Source organism: Filicampus tigris, chromosome 17 (assembly GCF_054856515.1).
Source record: "Filicampus tigris isolate MCC_2025a chromosome 17, RoL_Ftig_1.0, whole genome shotgun sequence".
NCBI lineage: Eukaryota > Metazoa > Chordata > Actinopteri > Syngnathiformes > Syngnathidae > Filicampus > Filicampus tigris.
The window spans coordinates 2,017,501-2,040,137 of NC_141233.1; the positions used below are offsets into that span (position 1 = coordinate 2,017,501).

At 40.1% G+C, this 22,637-nt stretch overlaps 1 protein-coding gene across 3 annotated transcripts in view; it reads right to left on the bottom strand.

Moving 5' to 3' along the window:
- The window catches only part of LOC147132826 (homeobox protein PKNOX2-like), a 135,481-nt gene that overhangs the window by 78,302 nt on the left and 34,542 nt on the right, over nucleotides 1-22,637 (bottom strand). For all 3 annotated transcript variants that reach the window (XM_086012615.1, XM_086012617.1, XM_086012616.1), the window contains exon 2: nucleotides 17,518-17,596. The gene's annotated coding sequence lies outside the window, so the exon portion shown is untranslated. The remainder of the gene's footprint in view (nucleotides 1-17,517; nucleotides 17,597-22,637) is intronic.

Here is a 22,637-nt window from a genome sequence, read left to right on the forward strand (position 1 = left end):
AATCAGAGCAGTGGATCTCCAGCCGGGGGAAGCCGGTACCTTGGCCGAAATGGCGCCTCTTTTCCGGATACGCTTGTTGGGCATCCCACTGGCTTCTCAGAGAAAGTGAGCGTGTGTTGGTGGTGCTGGTGTTAAGAGACCAGCAATGAGCAAGAATGCTCAGAGATGGGGGAATGGAGGAAAACACCACTTTGGGGGTGTTTTTGGTGAGGAATTAGCATTGTAAAATGGCTAAAAGCACAAAAAAATTGATATTGCATGATAGAGGACCTTCCCCCTGTGGAAGTTGATGACATCATGTGCATCATCTTCAGTGCCGGAAGATGCTTCAAAATATTTGAGAGGGGCTTTTGATGTTGCATAAAAATACAATCTAATTTGATATGTGTTACATGTTAGTTGACATTCTATATAGCATTAGTATCAAAAACAAAGTCTATTTAAATGTTTGAATGCACATTGAGTATTTTTAATCTTAAACTTTCCATATACCTACACACTACCACCAAACATTCTCATTTACTCTTTGATGTAATGTCAATTCATTTGAACAAGAGTAGAAAAACGATATACCTGTCATGATGCCAACAAAAAATAATTCATAGTGCATTTTTAGGAGATGAGCTGAAGGCCCCACTGCACAAAAATGCGGCCACACATTTGCACACAGCGGAAAGTGCCAATCCAAACCATTTATTTCAACTGTTGCATTCGCTTTTGCATGTTTGCCAAAAAAGTGTAGATACGTTTTTGGATTAAAGGATTATCGCTTTGATGAAACTAGGAAAAAGACTATAGCAACATGCAAAGTTTGAAACTCGAAGTGAAGAAACAACACCTACAACGATTCCTTTCATGCCTGACACACGTAAGACAGCTCTTGCTGTTGCTTTCTTCTTGCTGAAAGAGGCCAATAATATTTGATCAAGTGCCTTAAAAGTAATAGTTAAATTAATAGGCTTTTACTCTCACTTTCACTCTTTCACATCTAAAGCCAACAGTCTCAAACTTGGGTTTTAAAATGGACAGTGATCTTAAATTGGACAAGCAAATCAGTGCTGTTGTAAAGTCGAGCTTCTTTCACCTTAGACAGCTGGCTAAGGTAAAGCCCCTCCTTTCTCATCAGCACTTAGAAAGTCATCCATGCCTTTATTACATCTCGGCTAGACTACTGCAATGCACTTTATTTTGGAGTCAGCCAGTCCTCCCTCAAACGTCTCCAGTTGGTCCAAAATGCTGCTGCCCACCTACTAACTGGAGCTCGGAAGATCGAGCACATAACACCAATTCTGGCCTTCCTTCAGTGCATTTCAGGGTTCAATTTAAGATTCTCCTATTTGTCTTTAAATCATTAAATGGCCTCGCCCCGACGTACCTCTCCGAGCTCCTCCACTCCTACGCAACTTCCCGCAGCCTCAGGTCTGCGGATCAGGCGCTGCTCGATGTGTCGAGGACCGAGCGGAGCCTCAGAGGGGATCGAGCCTTTTCTGTCGCTGGTCCTTCCCTCTGGAATGACCTCCCATTGGTTGTTAGGCAAGCCTCCTCTCTGTCCATTTTTAAAACCCAATTGAAGACACATTTCTTTTCTCTGGCTTTTGATCAGACCTGAATTTTTCAGCTCTTTTCCGGTGTCAATTGTATATAGTGTTTTATGTCAATTTATTGGCTTTATTTATTCATATTTTGTTGTATTTTATATATTATTTACATCAATTTATTGGCTTTATTTATTTATATGTTATTTATATTTTATATATTATTTATGTCTATATTTATTAATACATGTACCACAGCCTTTTATTGTTTTTGTTTTATTTATTGTATTGTGCTTTGTTACAGCACTAGCTTTTATGAAATGCGCTATATAAATAAAATTATATTTTATTGTATTGTACTGTATATGGTACCAGCTTGGTTCTGGTCTGATCTACTTGGCGCTATCAGTTTGGGAGGCTCCGTCCCACATTGCGAACTGCAAAATCAATGCAACTTTTAATGCATAGGTTAAAATAAGACATGGGCGGCACAGTGGGTGACTGGTTAGCACATCCACCTCACAGTTCAGAGGTCGTGGGTTCGATCCTGGCTCCGGCCTCCCTGTGTGGAGTTTGCATGTTCTCCCCGTGCCTGCGTGGGTTTTCTCCAGGTATTCCGGTTTCCTCCCACATTCCAAAAACATGCTTGGTAGGTTAATTGGACACCCTAAATTGCCCCTAGGTGTGATTGTGAGTGCGTATGTTTGTTCGTCTCTATGAGCCCTGCGATTGGCTGGCAACCAATTCAGGGTGTCACCCGCCTACTGCCCGAAGACTGCTGGGATAGGTTCCAGCACGCCCTTGTGAGGATAAGCGGTATAGATAATGGATGGAGAATAAGACATGTAAACAAACAAGGAGGAGAATCGGGATCTCTTGTTATTAACTTCTGAGCATGTTGACCAGGGTAAGAAGATAGAGGATAACAAGAAAACAGACCGCAGTGACCAGAGGGAGACTATGGCTTTCAATATTGCAGTTCCCAGATCTAAGATCTCAACCAATGATTGACCAGCAGTGGTTTATGTGACCCATATAGTACAGCCTCAGCATTCTTTCTCTGGCCAACCAACTACTAGAAATAGTACCTTCTTATAGCAAGTAGAGTCATGCTGAGGTAGGTAGCTATGTACTGTGCAGTGGAAAGGCAATAGTGTTGTTACTGAGAGATGTTGGTTTGGATAATGGGTTCAAACTTTCAAGTTTTTCACAGCAATAATGAAACACTTGTTTAATGCTATGTAAATTGCATGAAGAGTCAAGCAGTTCCTTATGTACAAAATTATTCCTCACTCCATCCTTGGCAGTTGAAACTTCAATGACAACAGACTATATGTATGGCCAACAATCAACTGCCTGGACAACAACTGAGCTCCCTTTACAAAAATCCCATCTATAATTACATTAATCAATTTAAAAGAACATAGCACACATATGGACACCTACACCCTGTGCCGACAAGTTAGGTTGTCTTATTACATTATACAGTGGGTAGGGAAAGCATTCAGACCCCCCTTTTAAATGTTTCACTTTCTGTGTCATTGCAGCCATTTGCCAAAATTGAAAAAGGATCATTTTAGTTCTCATTAATGCACACTCAGCACCCCATCTTGACAGAAAAAAACAGAAATTTATGTATAACGTATGTACGTATTTATGAAAAAAGAAAAACTGACAAATCATATTTAGGATGTTAGTTGAGGAATTTTAGACATGAACCCAGAATGTATGTAATGCGTAATATTCACAAAGAATGTAGGTTTTTGTGTGTGTGTGTGTCAGTGTGACAAAGTACAACAGAGATCTTTGTTGTATGACAAGGATCTCAGTCGCCTTAAGGATTCACTTAACAATACGAGCCCAAGCCAGATATGCCATCTGGTGAGTTAGAATATATGTATATCGGTAAATGCTATCAAAAGCCATTTCTAAATGTTTAAGATGGTTTATACAATGAAACTACAGATGCTAGAGGTATCGCCAAAGCAACAGATAATAGCATCAATATAAATGTTCTGATTGATATATTTCTGCTCATTTTCTCTGGTTTGTGGGAGAAACAGCTGCGTTTTGTAAAACCGGCATATGTTGTAGTGCTGATTACAAAAGATCTAATAAGACCAAGATTGAACTTTTTGGTGTTAATTCTAAGCGGTATGTGTGGAGAAACCCAGGCACTGCTCATCACCTGCCCAATACAATCCCTACAGTGATGGTGGGATCATCATGTTGTGGGGGTGGGTTTCAGCTGCAGGGACAGGACGACTGGTTTAAGGATGGGAATTTTGACTAATTTGCCCACCGACTAGTCTCAAATTTTATTTGCAACTAGTCGACTAGTCTATAAGGAAGAAAACTTTAATTTGAATACATATTGAATTCAAAGTTTTAAATGCAAAGGTGTGTATTTAGGGGCTATTTTAGCCCAAATATTCAGGACAGTTTGTTAATTTAAATTATATTGATGTAACAACAACTGACTGAATAAAAGGTGAAAAATTGAAAGAGAAATACATTTTCCAATGCAATGCATGGCATTTATTATGAATAAATGTAATGAGTAATGGTACCGACTCCCAGTCCAGCAGGGTCTCATTCGCTAGCACCATGTTAGCTGCATTATCATGCACACAGGCGACGACTTTATTTTGTAGTGCCCACGTACCCATCACACTTCGCAGGTGAGCAGCCAAGTTTTCAGCTGTGTGTCTTTCCTCTAAGGCTAGGTTCACACCGCAGGCAAATGCGACCCAGATCTGATTTTTTTATGACAGTCTGAACGGCTCAATTCCGATTTTTTCAAATGGAACCTGGGTCGCTTTAATATGTGGTTCTAGATCGGATAAGTGTCCGATCTTTTCCAATGCGTTCGCGGTCTGAACGGCCAGGTCGCATATACTGTATACGACATTGACGAGCCCAAGATGCGCTCCACGCAGGCGGACGTAAAGTGCTGGCAGCAGGGGGATCGAATCTGCAAAGTTGTTTTGAGTAAGACTATTGACTTTATATTTTACTTTAATTTAATCCCACTTGGAACGTGAAGCATAAAGTGGACATTTATGGCGATCGTAGTAATTCAGCCACTGCTCAGATAGATTGATTTTTTACGCACGGTTATGACGTGACGTCATTGTTAGTGATGTCTCCATGAAATGAGATATGAAAGCCTCGCCTCATAATTTCCCCCAAATACTGCATTTAATTCTACCTGCTACCTAATCGCTTGAATGCCTCGACACGCTGGACCATATTTACTTCCGCAAACACAACGTCGGGTGTGACGTCATCTCTTCTTCTGCGCAGGCGGGCCACTTTGACGACGCATGTGTTCATAGAACAGACAAGACAGAGGTCGCATTTTTAATGTAATATGAACGCTTACACAAAAAAAAATTATTTTTTAGGCGGGGGAGGGAGAAATTCTCTCTCTTGGTGCTCAGCATGTTTACAGAGGCCGAGGCAGAGGCGTGTGGAACAAGATGCGTGATACTTAATGCTGCGTTTAACCGACTAGTAAAATACAAAACGTTTAATAAATCGTAGACGGTTAAACAGTTAAACGACTAGTCGCGTACATCCCTAGACTGGTTGCAATTGAAGGAATGAATGTGGCCAAGTCCAGAGATATCATGGAGGAAAACCTCTTCCAGAGTGCTCAGGACCTCACACTGGGCCAAAAGTTCACCTTTCAACAGGGCAATGAAGCTTTAGCACAGAGCTAAAATAAGAAAGGAGTAGCTACATAACAACTCTGTTACCATTCTTAACTGGTCCAGCCAGAGCCCTGACCTAAACATGATTGAGCATTTCTGGAGAGGCCTAAAAATGGCTGTCCACCAACGTTCACCATCCCACCTGACAGAACTGGAGAGGATCTGCAAGGAAGAATGGCAGGGGATACCCAAATCCAGGTGTGAAAAACTTGTTGCATCATTCCCAAGAGGACTCATGGCTGTACTAGCTCAAAAGGGTGCTTCTACTCAATAAAATGCGCCAGGGTGTGAATACTTACGACCATATGATATTTCAGTTTTTCTTTTTTAATAAACATCAAACATTTCTACATTTCTTTTTTTTCTGTCAAGATGGGGTGCTGAGTGTACATTGATGAGAAATAAAATAAAAACTTTTTTGATTTTGGCAAATGGCTGCAATGACACAGAAAGTGAAATATTTCAAGGGGTCTGAATACTTTGCGTACCCACTGTATATTCACATAGGTGAATGCGTGGTTTATTCAGTGTGTTATACAATTTCGCAGGCTTCGCATCTGCAAGAGCCCAAAAAAGCACTAAGCTGAAACCAACAAGAGACTGCCCATGTCATCTTGAATATAGTGCAGGAAATTAAAGTACAGGATTACTGATCTTGGATCTGCACAAAGAGACGATAGTCCAAAGAGAACAGAATGATTTCACTAAGATAAATGGCTCGGTAGATTTCAAGGACAGCTCAATTAGTAGGGAATCGTTATGCCAGTGACGATCTTAATAGTAGCCTAAATGGGGAACTTTGGCTGAAGACAACATTTTAGGGATAATGCAAAAGCAAAAAATAAGTAAACACATTGTTCCAATGTTCTATCATTTTAAGATGGGACAAATCTGTTTTGGGACGGAATAGTGAACCCACTTATACTGTATGCATTTCTTATATTTCTGCTTATAATCTCTTCAAAAACCTTTCCCAGTTTGTATTTTGCACACTCATAGTTTCTTTCATTTCACATTTGGTCAAAACCAGATTAAAGAAAATAGGCATATAGGTATTTGAAATGAAGTCAGTATGGGCTTTCATATGTTTGGGGGAGTTATATTGGTCTACAATACATGCATCCATCCATCCAATTTCCCTCTCTATTCCCCAAAAATGTGGAAAAAATGTGTTTTCACAGCTTCCAAGAGCATTAAAACAAAAGCAGTTTGTCTGTACAAATCTATTTCTCTAAAAATAGAGGAAGGGGAAGAGTAACCTGTGCTTTTTGTTTGCCGAGCTAAGTGAGAATATTGGTGATTTAGCTCTCCCCCTCCATCTGTTTTGTTTTCCTCCCATCTCTGTTTTTGATGAGCTGTGTCTTCAGTCCCCCATATAAAATCCCATTAGCTCTTAATGAAGTCGGGCTCCTAGCCTCTTGGCCTCACCTCATTTAGCACGATTGTCTTGCGGCCATTAGCATCGAGGCAATTACAGCCGTACGACAAGAGTAATTGGAAATGGCGACAGGAATGCTGAGAAATGGGAATAAATAAATATAAAAATATATTCAAACTAATAAGATCCTATTCAAATGGCATGCAGGGAGCCGCATGTGTCTAAGCTAAATCAACATAATTACAATTAGGGTTGGTAGGGGTAAAGAGTTCGGGTGAGGGTAAAATTGATATGGATGGATTTTTGCATAGAGGTAGTAAATGTGATAGAGGAAAATGTAGGCTCACACTGCGAACATAATAATGAAGAGCATAACCGTAACCTTAAACTTTTGCGAGGTCAGGGAGGATGTGTTCATGATCAACAGAATATTGCCTATTTTGCATGGCATTTTACAGCTATGGAGAATCCCTACAATCAATGTTTAAAAGTTTTGCAATTTTGATAGATTTGTTGCCAATTGTGTAATATTGTAAAAGTTCACGGTCTGTTCAGGGTCTGCTCCCTAATTTGACAGTATCATATTTCTAATTTATAGCATTTGAAATGTGATACTGCCAAATGACAGTGATTCATTTGCTTATCAAGTCAGAAATACAGGAACAACCTGAATAGAGGTAACACAGCTATTAAAAGCCAAGTAACAATAAATAAAATTATCACCATGTTAGTTTCTTTTTCTGTGCATACTTAGTTGCTTAAATTTGGAGGGCAACTTATCTCTTCTGTCTTGTCCGAGGCATGGGGTGGAAGTCCGGCGAAGCGGAGGTCTCCACAATGGATACCCGGTCCCCACCAAACGATGCAACGTCACAGTGACCTATGTGAGCCGTCTCACCCGAAGATTGATTGCAAAGCCACACAAGGGACCCCGGCCGCTAAATGTGTTCAAAGTGTCCATAATCAACGTGTGCTTCAATTCACATTAGTCTTTTTTTTTTTTTTTTTTTTAAATAATCGCAAGATTAATGTACTGTAACTTCGAGCGTACACGGCTGGCTTTTGTTTACATAACTCACAGAAGAAATGTCAAGTCCGCCAGTCAGCCAATCATCAGTGTATTTTTCAGACATGTGTATTATCACGTGGGTTATGCAGCCAATCGGGTGCCAGTATTGCGAATATCGGCACCCGATTGGCCGCGTGACATGAACCCGGAAGTGGCATACTTATATGCTACACTGGCGAGCAAAATTACATTTTAAGGAGAAGGGCTCATTATTTTGCAGCGAAACAAGACCAGCATGATAACAAGGAACCTTTAGCGCCATTCCAAAAAAAAACTTCATTCATGACGCATGATAATATGTCCTCAGTTGGTGTGTAATGTTGTGCTTGTGCCACTGTGAGGCACTAGATAACTGAGTATGCGACTTGTGTTGCATCATCAAGAACACATTTTGTTACTTCCATGTTGAGAGAGAAATTTGTTGAAGAAGGTGCATTTTGCTCTGTGTATTCGCAATAAATATGCCATGTTTGGCTGAAGAAACTTACATCCGTCATCCATTCTGCGGGATGCAATGTTAAGCTCCAACTAATGTAACATCTCAGAATTCATAAATGTTATTTAAAGCTCATTATCTTGCTTATTTCCTATTCACATCCACTTAACCTACGGGCACCAACTTCTGGGTTAACAGTTTGATGAACCACTTGCCACCACACATTGTATGTGCACTAGTCCGCCACATAGCTTACACAGTGAGCAGAGCTGAACTCTCAGTTAAAGAGCCAGCACACGCAACAGTCTGACTTTAGTTAGGTACGATTACATGGATGGACGAAAACCCACTTCCGTCCTTGCTTAGTTTGTCCTTTTTAAAAAACTTCTCATACTCCGCCCACAAAATGGGCATCTGTCCGTCCGGACTGTTTTGTCCCTGGGACGGAATGCCGATCTCTGGGTATTGGTACCATAGCTCTGGCTAGCTCAGTCGCGTCAGTGTAATTCCTGGGGGCCCACTTATACTAGTGTTTTTATTTTTGTACGGCTTTGTTTGTAGAATGAAAGCAATGCTAAAACAATCACTGTCTAGACGGCGAATGGTTTTTGCAACAGTGCAATGATGAACAAATGGATGCCTTTAAGGCTCCCTAGTAGAACAGCAGTCAAGTGTTGTTTTCCTTTTCTCATTTGCACAAAGGATTGAAATCCATTGTAGCAACAGCATTTTTTTTAGCACAGTGGAACACCATAAAACAACAGAGTAACCTCCCAACAAGTAAGAGCAAAATAGTGGATCTAGTGAAGGTTTGCACTTGTGATTTGAAATTTAATTCCAGATCACACAAATTGAGAATGTAAGAAAAATCATGTGGCAGGATGTGGTTAGAATGTCCACCACACAGTAAAGAGGTTCTAGGTTCAAATCCCAGCTCAGGGCTTTCTTTTCAGGGCTGTCAGTGCTAGCATAGATTTTCTCATGGTACCCAATAGGGGTGTAACGGTATGCCAAATCACATTTCAGTTCGGTTTATTGGAAACTTCAGATCGGTATATTTTCCGTACAAAAACAGATTTGCTTTTTTAAAATGTTTTATTATGTTGATTTTGAAAAGCTGAGAAGTAAACGGTACTTTTTTTTAGAAAAAACAAATAAAAGAGAACCATTCTGTTGATATTCTAAGGAATTACACCAGAATAAATAATACACAAACAATAAAGATCCCTTAATTGTGTAAATTATTAAGACGCTGAAATCTTTAAACACTCAGCAACACCAGCCTATGACTTTGACACATCTAAGTATTCAAGTTAAAGACAAGTTGTCATTACAGTACATATATACACTTTTTGTGATGAAAAAAATACATACAATAACAGTTACAATTATTACTAACTATATTAAAACTATTTTTTAATGAAAAAAAAAAACAGTAAAAAGTCTTTACGAAATTGTATGCACTTTTTAGGCGTTGAAATCTTTGAATGTTCAACAGCATATTGTAACGAATTGGGTTATCTGTGTTGTGGTCAGATTTTTTGTGTTGCCGAGTTGTGATGTTTCCGAGGTTCATGAACAGCATCGTACGGCAAGCGAGAGGAGCAGCGGAGAACGAAGGAGAGCGCGAGCAGTTGTACTTGGATTAATATAAACGTGATGATTAAACTACGTCTGACGGCGTGTTCCTGGAAGACGCTACAATATGATAAATCTCGTTATTTAAGTTTGACGTTTTGGGCCAAAACGACTGCTTGCTTCCTTGTCTAAGAACGACTGCTTGCTTCCTTGTCTAAGAAACATTCACAACAGAGCCGCCGATCTCATGTAGCATTGTCGGCACACAATTTAGGACTTATCCACGTACCTTTCCCCATCGGCGATTTTAACAGGACAGCCAGAATGTTCCCAAACAGGAGACTGTAGTGTACGGGGGGACCTTCGAGCTCTGGCTCTTTTCTGGCCTCTCTCTTTTGTGCCGCCACTCTCCTCTCCCGTGAGCAACAGCCAATAGCACCCGTGCGTAAGCGCGGTCTAATAATAAAAACTGATCAGAAACGGTACGCAAGGTGGACCGAACCGAACATGCCATACCGAAACGTACACCCACGTGTACCATTACACACCCAGTACCCAACCATTCTTCCAGATTCCAAAAACTTGCATCTTTAGGTTAATTCTAAACTTAAAGGCTCTAAATTTCCCATAAGAATGGATTTAAGTGTGAATGGTCGTTTTATCTGTATGCGTCCTGTTGATTGACTGGTAACCCGTCCAGGGCATGCACGGCTTCTTGCCTCTCATCACGTACTTTGTAGAATAGGCTCCAGCTCACCTGCATAGCTAACCAGGATAAGCGGTAGAAAAGGAAAAAGGAAGGCATCCAAGTCAGTATTTTTCAGTTGGCTCTGCATTTCCATGTGAGCGTTTTGACATCAATGTCGTGTATAAGGAAAAAAAACCAACACAAATCAGTTTTACTAAGTCATTCTAGTCTAACTAAACATGCTTTCAGTATGTTAATAGAATGACAGCAAAAAATGTCAAAAGTTAAAAATGATGATTTAAAACATCTAGTGACTAATGCAGGCTTGCTGCCAGATTGCAATGGCATCACTCATATTCACTCCACTGCATTCAACCCCAGCAGTATCAACCAAGCTTGGCCCCCTTCCCCTACTTCATAAGCTGACTGACAGGTGGCAGCAACATGATCTCTGAAGGCCTTCCATCAAGGAGGCTCCTGCACTTAAACGGGCACGCTGCCCACTCACCATACTATGCACAACAGCACAGTGGCCTCTGCAGCTGAACACAATGATGATGCAGGGGGGGAAGAGCCGGGGGGTGGGGGACCTAGACTACAAAGGACCCAGCAGCATGAGAAGAGGGGGACAAGGGTATAATGGAGTTTTTGGCTGATAAATCAAGTGCCAAGGCAAGAACCGAGTGTCCATGGCTCAAACCGGTAATGGAAGGCTTGCTCCCACAATAGTCCATGAGGGAGTCCCAAGTGGGTTGTCTACAATAGAACATCAAGCGGCTGCTGTCAACAGCAGCCAAGGTCTCAGTGCTAAAGTAAGATGGCCCCACCCTTTGGATTTATCTTTTTGCATTGCTGTTCAGCTAATGCAGGGATTACTGCATGGACTATATCGATCGTATCTGTAAAAAATTCTGTATTTTGTCTCTGAACGCCCATCACTGATAGTTCACTTCAAGTTTTGGACAGTGAGCACTATTGTGATCTTACTCTTGACAAACAGTATTGGGAAAGTTGAATAAGTGAGTAATGTGTTATTGAGCACTTTTTAAAACACGCAGTTACAAAGCTCTTTACAAACATGTAAACATGCAAAATTGAGATATAAAATACATAATCATTTAGACTAGGCATGTCCAAAGTGCGGCCCAGGGGCCAAATGCGGCCCGCAGTCAAATTTTATCCAGCCCGCAACATCTGTCATAGAATTAATAACATCTGGCCCGGTAGCCCCGTTGATGTTGATGCGTATAAAATACACTCTAAATACAATTTCGTATTTATACACAAGAGAACAGCAGCACTCTGTACAACTCCATAAACCTGTGTGTCCCTTTCCGGACAGTTTCTAAAATGGTGACAATGAATAAAACAGGCAAAGTTGACAGCAAGGGCCAAAAATTTAACACTAGGATTACCAGGATTTTGACACTACAAGAAGTACAAGACCCGTCAATTTGACGCAATGCGCTCTGGTGCACTCTAGCAATGATGTCCTTGACTAAAATGATTATTACTCGCTGATCAAGTGTCGAATAAAAGGTATTTTGTTTATTGAAATTCTGTTGTGCGTATAATTTAATGTTAATTATTTCATATAAATGAATGAGAAACAATTGGTGGAGAGCCATTGTCCCGTGCAGCTCTCGTGCTGCGTGCAGGTCAGCTGTTATAAAATATATTAGTTTGGTGCCGAAAAAAAGAAGGAAGTAAATCCTTAGTACGGCACACAAAACAACTCCGTCTCGATCGCACCCCGGAACTCTTTTTTTCCATAGGGGAATTATGTCAACAAGCACTACATAAGCTCATTATTTTATTTATTTCGCCTGTCTGGCATGCACTAGACACAACATCATGACTATCACACCTACAGCCTATTTTACAACACACGACAAGGCTGCTCCTCCTCCTCATCCTGTGTCAGTCGAGCAATTCATACTCAGGCTCGTCAGTATTTTGAAGCAGATGTAATGCTTCCTCTACTCTCTAAGATTATTATGATTTTTTTTTTTTTTTTTTTTTTTTTTAAAATCGATGGTGACCAGCAGCGTTCTCAATGCAACCGCTGGTTGCTGTAGAAACCTGGTGGCGTTGTCTCAGCGCAATGTGCATACCGTCAAATTGACTGGGACGCCGCAGTTAATGGAGTAATGGCTCCGAACTATTTTTATATTGTTCAACATCATAAAATTGCACCATGGCAATGAAATATATGCGGAATTAGGAAAAGTCAAGAGGCCAGGAGCATCTTATATCTACTGTATATACGCGGAGTAATAAAACATCAAAGTTTGAAAACAGTCAAAATGACTGCTCTCGTACTTCTAGTGTTAAGGAATGGTGGAAATTTGACTATTTTTCACTGAAATACAACTGTGTCTGCCTCATTTGCAAGGAGACTGTTTATCTATTTCCCCGTTTTTAAAATCTAAAAGTTCACTGAATATTTATTTTCAACAATATGTTTCAAATTAACCCTGGCCTGTAATGGTGAAGATGGTACATGTATTTTATTTCTATTATTGTTTTATGTATTTCCCTGCAATAGAATTAAAATGTGAAGAGAACATTTGTGTATTTTCACCTAACCAAATCTGGCCCTCTTTGCAAAAAGTATGGACACCCCTGATATAGACAAAGTACACAAGTATGTACACTTGACAACAAGACAAATCAAAAAGAATAAAAATAGGGCATGGGAATAAAAGGGAGGTTTAAAGAAAGGCTTGATGATAATGATTTTTATAAATTTTGGATAAATGGATAAAAACTTGTGGAGCGGACGGGTTGTGTAGTGGAATTAGCAAGAAGGAGCTCAGAGATGATGGTAGAAGTGACATCATGAAGTGCTTTATAAGTAAACATACGTGTGAAGGCCTTCACACAACAAAAATGATCTTATAGTTGATTCTGAATTTTACTGGAAGCCAATGAAGGGATGCAAGAACAGGTCATGTAGGAATTACGGCTGGTTCATGTTAGAAGTCTAGCTGCGAGCAGTATTTTGGATTAACTGTAAGTGTTTGAAAGATAAGACTGACTGAGGCAGGTGTAGAGCCAGTTAAAGTAATTCAACCGGGGAAAAAAATGTGTGTGTTCAGGAAGTGGTTAAATAGTTCTTATCCTCGCAATGTTTCTTAACTGACGAAAACAGGACTGGACAAGTTTAGTAACATGATGGTCAAATGAAGAAATTTGGGTCATCCATTCTTTGGTAGCAGCTGGACACTCATGGAGGGTGGTGAGTTGGTTAAAGTGAATGGGTTTGGCAGAGAACTATGTCTGGGATCATCAGCATAGCAACAGTATGATATTTCCTGAAAGCATCTTAACAACCGAGACGAAGCATGTACAGCGTACATTTTCCCAACGACGGAGCCCCTGAGGGACTTTGCTGTTGAGGAGAACTACGGAAAAAACACAGACCTTAAAATTGTATTTGTTAAAAGTAAGAATGACCCTGATTGAAATCTGTCAGGGAAATTGTGTTCCTGAGGCCTTGTCTACACGTAACCAGGGTTTTTTAACAACCGTATATCCCCTACCCCCGCCTGCGTTGGAATACACATTAAAAAAAGGCATCCACACGTAACCGCAGAAGTGCGTTTTCAAACGCACGGCAAGCCTCTAGGCGGCAGTAGTTAGCCAAATACTGTCCATTCGGAAGAACTTCCGTCCCCTGACGTCACTTCTACGAAATCCAAAAACACGGCGCCAAACTCGTTCGGGAGAACCGACAAAAGGTCAGAATTGCTTTTAAACCTTTCACCGAGAAGCAGTTGTTGGTTGCGACAAATAAGTAAGCAAAAAGCGCATCGAGAATGGCTGAGTCCATGTTGACTCTAATGAAAACACATGTCGCGCAAGTGACGCAAAGCATTGTTGTCGCAGAGTCAGAACGTAAATCTCCAGCTATACCCGTCCAGACAAAAACGCGGATCAGGAGATATCCGGATATATCCGCAAATCTCCACTGCGGCCGGAGTTTTGCATTTTCACTGAAAAAAACTCTGGGGACGTGTGGATGATAGGGCTAACCGCAGGCTTATATCTGGCGTTTTCAAAAACTCCGGCTACGTGTAGACAGGGCCTCAATCTGGATTGAGATTTGGGGGGGGGGGGGTATTTTGGGGTGCGGGGGTTATCTGCATTTTGACTTTGTGCGTTTAGGGTTAACCTACAGCAGTACTGTCATGTTTGCGGGATAGAGGACCCAAATGCAGGGAGGAAGGAGAAGCAGGGGGTACTGAAGAAAATATTTATTAACAAAAACCAGCACAAACAAATCTTGAAAACTCCAAAAGGCAAAGTAGCAAAGAAACACTAGAGAACCAAAACACAACTCCAGGAGAAACAAAGAACATGACAGAGACAATGATTGAACAAGGGCTCAATGAAAACTAGGAACTTAAATACAGGCATACTGACGAGACAATGAGAAACACCTGGTCGAGGCACACATGATAGGAGGGAGCTGATTGGCTAACACTAGGGGGTGGAATGCACACAGGTGGACACAATCATTGATGAGACAGACAAATGCTGAAAATACAAAACTAAAAAAAGAAAACAAACATAACAAGTACACTTATATCGCAGATGGTTACTCAGGGAAAAAAATCCTGTCTGGAATTTCAAAATAATTAAGTTCAAACAATAGTCCCATAACAATAATAAAAAAAGATACCAAGATCAAAGTTAAAACAGAAATATGAACTCAAATAATTAAAGGTTCCATCACTTTTCAAATCTTCTCCAGCAGTTAACCCCCTACTTTGGAGCTACTCCGTGATCTTCCTCAAGAAATTATATTTGACATCCAGCCAAGCACCAGAAATACAAGAAGGATATCTGTGCAAAACAGTTAATCCACAGATTGATAGACGCATATTTGTGCAACCCCATGTTTATATTCATGAAGACATTAAGGTTTACGAAATACTCGAAGGCTGTATCTCACTGAGCCGCAAAGGTTTGCGAGTGGTTGCGCACGTACCGAATGTTTTGTTTTTTCAGGTTTGTAAAAGGGGAAGTCAACCAAAACATATTTTTAAGAATATGTTCTGTATAGGCCCACTAGTTGAAACAAGGCTTTCTAATTAATATTGTGCTTGTGGAATATGAGTTAAGCAGCAAAATACACCCGTTTCTCAGGGGGCGGCCATTTTGTCACTTCTGTCAACTGAAAATGGTATCCCAATTGCTCAGGTAACGACCAATCACAGCACACCTGTTTTCTGAAGCTCAGCCACGATTGGTCGTTATCTGAGCCCTGAGCCCTTGATGTCATATTCGCCGCCCTGTGAGATGGCTAGATTTTGCTGCTTAACTCATATTCCACAAACGCAATATTAATCAGAATGCCTTGTTTCAACTAGTGGGCCTGCTTAGAACATAATTTTGAAAAAAATATGTTTGGGTTGACTTCCCTTTAAGGATTGCAAAAGGTAGCAAAGACGTTCGCAAACAGTTTAAATGGTCGCTAACAGTTTTTCTTGTCGCAGAGAAATTTTGAACATGTTCAAAATTTGATGGCGACAAGAAAAACTGATACCACTTTAGGCAAAAACAATTAATAGTAAAACTATATTGAAGAATCTGAGGAGGGTGGGATGATTGGAGGAAGGTTGAGTATGGGGTGCACTAGAAAGCTGAGGGTCCGTGGACATTGGTTGTGTTATTAGGCTTTCCTTTATGGAGGAACAGAGAAATGGCACAGTGAAACCAGACCTCCTCAAGTCTTTAGCTAAACATTGCCATGTGTGCAGCTGCCTCATAAGATGTCTTTTATTGTGTCTGCATTACTTTTCTTTTATATTATATTGTATTATATGCATTTAGTTTTGCAAATCAGAATTGAATTCCTCACAACTATTTGTTCAATTTTCACATCAGTGAGTCACTTCTACACATCCAAAAAGCAGTTTCTCATTGCTTTGATTAAGTTGCAAATGCTTTGGCACAACATACACATACACATACAAATGATTATGTACAATTATCTGCTGTTTCCGACATTATCAGTGACTTATGTTATGTTGATCTAAAAGTATGTCTGTTCAATTCACACCCCACAACACTTTGGCATTAATTTGTCTAGAAGTTTTAACATGCAAAATGATTGAACACATTGTCATAATATGCTAAGCATATTTCAATACATTTCAATTCAACTTTTTTTCACAGGCGATTCTAGTATTTTTGTAATGAAGGGAAATGTGAAGCATTAGGTCAGCCAATGATCAACCAGTTTTCTGAAATAGCTCATATCATGTGAAAATAACTGTTGTGATGTGGATGAGAATTTGTAGCAGTGTAATGATAGGTGGAGATGGATAGAGATACAGTCGATAGAGAGAGAGAGCGATATATAGATATAGAGAGAGAGAAAGTTAGAGAGATAGATAGAGAGCGAGATAGATACATAGATAGATAGAGAGTGAGAGAGATGGATATTGCGAGAGAGAGCGAGGGAGAGAGATAGAGCGAGAGAGATACAGAGACCCAGAGAGAGCGAGAGAGGTACAGAGAGCGAGAGAGTGCGAGAGAGATACAGAGAGCGAGAGAGATACAGAGAGCGAGAGAGATACAGAGAGTGAGAGAGAGCGAGAGGGATACTAAGAGCAAGAGAGAGCGAGAGAGATACAGAGAGCGAGAGAGGTACAGAGAGTGAGAGAGAGCGAGAGAGATACAGAGTGCGAGAGAGAGATACAGAGAGCGAGAGAGACACAGCGAGCAAGAGAGATACAGCGAGTGAGAGAGAGCGAGCGAGAGAGATACAGCGAGTAAGAGAGAGCGACAGAGATACAGCGAGCGAGAGAGAGCGAGAGAGATACAGCGAGAGAGAGCGAGAGAGATACAGTGAGAGAGAGCGAGAGAGATACAGCGAGTGAGAGCGAGCGAGAGTGCGAGAGAGATACAGCGAGCGAGCGAGAGCGCGATAGATAAAGAGAGAGAGATAGAGATAGACATAGATAGATAGGAGATTTAGAGAGATAGATATTTATTGATTCAAGGGAGCAATTAGTTCTTTTTGTAAACACTTGTTTTTTGCTCTTTTAGTTGCATATTAAAATGTATTGTGGAGGGCATCATGGCGGAGAGGACGTTTACTTACAGTTAGCTGGCTTGCAGCAGCGCAGCAGTTTTCACTTGTGTTTGCACAGCGGCCCAGGGTCCAACTCTTCACAAAGAACCTGTCAACAGATTACTATGTAAAACAGATGCTTGGCGAAATAAGGATGGTATCAAATCATCATGAAGAATGTGTCTTGTTTCTTTTATATGTACACACACACACACGACTGCTACTACTACTTTTGAAATCTGCCTAATGATCAGGTTGGTGTAGTGTAGAGTCTAAAAAACAGAATGAATAATCATCGACTTTATTATCATCTAACCTTAGTTATTAAAACCTTGGGAGAAAATGCTAAAATAAAGTTATTAAAACCTTAGGAGGAAATGCTAATTATTTTAGCTAAAGTGAGATACATTTTTATTAATGACTGCTGCCTATGTCAATGTAACAGTTGCCATGGTGATTTCATGACAGATGATTATCTCACGACGTTGAAGTTCAACAAATGGAGTGCTTTGATCAAAGCATTCATGGACCTCAGCATCTGGCAAGCTTATAATTTTTGGTGGAATAGTAGCACCATAACAAGTCCCACATGGAATCTGACTCCAACTGTAGTCAGGCTACTGTTTTATACTTCTGTCTTTTGTTTTTTTTATTTGTCCCCACTCAAATCTCATTCTGTCCAACTGTATTTTCCCCATAACAATATGAATAATCACACAGGGAGTATATAAAACTCCCGTTGCACAGAAAAACTTTTGCAGCATAAACGGATATACGTACGTATAGTATACAGATTCTCCATTCGGCATAACCAGCCGAACAGGACAAGTTAAAAAATAATAATAATGAATTAATAACAAATAAAATGACAATGTGTTTTGAATCTGCATTCTGGAAAAAAAGAACACTTAAAAATGATTCAAATGAACTACATGAGCGTTAATTATTGACTGTAGTGGCAAAATAAGGAGAGCGAGACAGTTATGTGACAACGCACCAGATATTGCAGTTCATTTTTGGGGCTTGTAGCATCAAGATATGTGCATTATACTGTTTATTAATTTAGACATAATAAAATAAAAACAAAAATAGAAAGTAATAAAAGTCCCTAGACTAGGGCTGGGCGATATGACTGAAAATCATATCACAATATAAGTGTTTCATATTGGTCGATATCGATATATTGATTTTTTTTTCATTTTTTTTTAAACTGTTGAAAATAATGACCTGAAGAAAAATACATTTATAGTATTTTATTTTAACATTATACTTAACCTTTAATAAGAGGTCAATGTAACTATGAAAGTGTGAAATTAACTGGTCGATATGAAGATTAAATAAACTCCATTTTAAACATAATGTATTTCGAAGGGCTGAGAGATATGTTTGAAAAATGGTCACAATCTAAGCATTTCATATCAGTCAATATTGATAATTATTGATTTTGTTTTAAACCTTTTCTTTAAATAACAGTTAACTGTTTTTGTGTACATCGTTATGTAGTGTAATGTGCAGTTTGTCCTCCACCAGTGCATTGTAAATGCTTATTTGAATTAGGTCTACCCCAAAGCAATTGATGACACACATATATTAGCTTTCATTCAATATTCATCCAATGAAAGTGAACAAAAATTCTCTTGCACTGTATTCATTATCGATGAATTTAGCGGACTCATTATTGCCATTGTCCATTCATATTTTACTTGCTTGATTTTACCTTGAGTGCGATGCCGGTGTCGGATAAGGCTAACTGGCGCTAGCATGTCAAAGACAAGAACTCCTCTACTTGTACACCACGGCTCCATCCGGGGGTGTTTAATAGGGTTATCATGCATAATATCATTTAATTGTCAGAGTTGTACTGAGTCGAGTGGTCATTTATTTGAGCGAAGAAACGGCGCTCGCTCGCTGGATGCGAGCATAGCGCACGGCCACCGGGCCCGCGAGCATGCTCCGTTGAGTTAACAGCTTCTTCTTCGTTGGTTTAAATGCTTCTTTGTTGGTTTAAATGCTTCTTCATGTTTGAAACGCGCTGCCTACATCACGCATCATGCTGCGATTGGGTTTGTTTTATCTTTTTTTTCCCTCTATCAAACGTTTTATCGAAGGTATTTTCTATTGATATCCATCACGTGTCAATCGTGATACATAATACACAAAATACAAATATCAGGTGATGTTCTACTGACTGGTACCAATAATACTTAAAAGGATGAACTAATGTTCTTTTTCCATGTAATACTGTGTATTTGCAAACAAAATTCTGTACATATTATTATATGTACCGGTATCTGTGGATAATCCAAATCAGTTCAAATTCTCTTGAGCAACTGACTGACAGGTCCTCATGAAGCCACACAGCACTAAAGTGGAGGTATGGCGCACATGCAAAAGATTTAAGTTCAATCATGCATTCAGGGCTGGACACCTGATCTTTCGCTTAAAGCTCCCCCTGAACAGTGGGAGCACGGTCAGGTCTCACAACTGGCCTCGTACCTCCACCAATCCACTAACACAGAGTCTCTGATAGGATGGTGTTTATTCACTTTAACACTGCTCAGTGGGGACTACTGTGTGTGGTAGGTTTGTGGGTATTACCAAAGGTCCTGTGTTGATGCGGGTCTGTGTGTAAAAGTGGCTAAGAAAAACAATAAAAACCTTCATTTGTCCCGCTCATGGGAAATTAGGTCTATACTATGCAATGTATTAGGGCTGCAGCTATCGAATATTTGGTCTTCGAATATCCTTCTACTGAAAATGATATCAAATAATGCTTTGTGAACTTTATGATGTCATTAAATATAAAATGTATCACACAGGTTAAGTATTTTTCTTTCATGAAATCACTCCAATCATAATAATAATAAAGCAGATTTATGGGGACTATAGTGCAAAATGAGTCCTGAACCTGCATCAGGGTTTTCATTGAAATAAAAAGATCAAACCTGAAACAAAATAGGGCATATTAGTTAAGTAAAGTGATGAGTCTACAAGTCTACTAGATGTAGCTTGAGTTTCATAGCCAAAATGCTCCCTCGGGGCTTGGGAGCTTTGGACAAGAATGTTTCTGAGTAGAGGTGGGCGATATAGATCGTCATCGATATCATCGTCAATCTTGCTTTCACGATGTGTAATTTTACATTATCGAGTATTAACACTGCCCCGAAAGGCGAGTGAGCCGACAGCCGCAAAGTAAGAGGAAATGCTGAAAATCAGTGCGCATTGACGGCAGAGGAGGTGGAGGTGATAATTTTCGCCGAATCTGCGGGCAGGACCCGGTCACGTGACTCTGTCCGCACTGCAGCCGAGCCGAGCTATGTTTCAAGTATGGAGGCGTGTCCGGCGGGAAATAATAGCAAGGCGCGAGTCCACGTCGTCCGTAGTCTGTAAATGGTTTGGGGTTGACAAGACTGACGTTGGTGGGAATAACATTGTAAGATGTGCCCAAAGCACATCGAAGAGCAATTCTGTTGCACCACGAGCCATATGGGTTACGAGGAAAACTTGGCGACGGCGCAAGCACGTTAAACAAAAGCTTAAACACGCACACACAACCAGAAAACAGTCACCGAGTTGAACCAACAAATACAAACGCATGCACGCACTCACTCACGCACACACACGCCTAGTACTTTAGCGAGCAAGTCAAACGTGACAGCCTGGATGTTCGGTTAACGTTCGGTTTATATGCTTTTATTCCGCATCATTCATAACTAGCCTGTATTCCTGAGGCATGTTGCACAAACTACGGCGGCTTATTAGTGTGACGCCAGCATACAGCCAAACATGAATAAAGTCACAAATCTAGATATCACAGCGACGAATGAGTGGGAAAATGCACTTTTGCAGTTTTGTCATTCAACTTTATTCCGAATATGGTGGCCAATATATGAGAACGGGTGCTGTCATGAAGACGTCTTTTTTTTTTCTCTCGCTGGGTGACACTTGGTCACACGTCACATATCAAATAAATTTATTTCCCATTGTGATTGCTGTAGTTAACACCCTTTTCTCCTGATTGCTCTAGTAGTTGGCAGTGGTACCACCAGTACTTACTGCAGCTCAAAATGTCACATCATTATGGAATAACAGCAGAGACAATTCAATGACATGAATATTCCCAAAAATCAATGTAAGTCTATACATCATTTTTTTGTTCATTATTGTTGAATATTGTCGTAGAATGTCATTATGTTTTGCAGAAGCTGTATTTAGCAATTTAAAAGAGATGGTGTTCACAAATGCTGTCTATCCACAATTGGTCTGTGAAGCAAGTGCAGATTTAAAACATTTTTGGAGAATATCGTCCAATTATCGTTAGAGATTTTTTTTTTTTGCCCATATCGCCCTCCCCTATTTCTTAGGTTTCTTTCAGCAACAAAGAAAACATTTTAGCCTCCTCCTAATTCCCCCACAAGCCCCTTTAAGCTCAAAGGGCCCTTCCTCCTTCAGATATCGCTCTTGTCCTGTTTGGGATCCCAGAAGAGTGTCTCTCTACCAAGGCTGCCACACACCATTCAACTACACTGTATGACACCTTTGGGACCTGGCTGACCTTCCTGTTGACGTCAAAGTAAATCAGAGCAAGAGTCGCTGCAGCTAGGGGTCCACCCACGGCGCTGGAGGTCTAATTACCATGTTTGTGACAGAAGCCAGAGGAAACGTAACAATTCCTGAAACTGCCTCGACATATGTGCAGAAATCCATTCTATATTCAATAATGAAGAGCAATTGAAATGTGTTAAGTTTGGAAAATTGTTATTTTATTCCAAGAAAGGATGGGCCTTCCACTGTTGCACAATGACACCTGAAGATATCAAAACCATTGATGAAATCTTATGTTGAGTATTCTATTCCAATTCCTAGTGTTGTATTATAGATAGATATAGATATAAGCAAAGAATAACTTTGGCCAGGTAACGGTGTTACCTCAACCTAAAACATACCATGAACTGGGTTCTTGCACTGCAAAGACCAATGATTAAACAATTAAAAACTGTCACTACTAGAGAAGAAACAAATCTATACTGTTTTAACCTTAAATGCAGCTTTCTTTGTGAACTTGTTTTCATTATTCAAAATCCTATGTGGTAAATTTCAAGATGATCAGTTAAAAATTGCGACAAGCAGAGTGCTATAAAGCAAGCAAG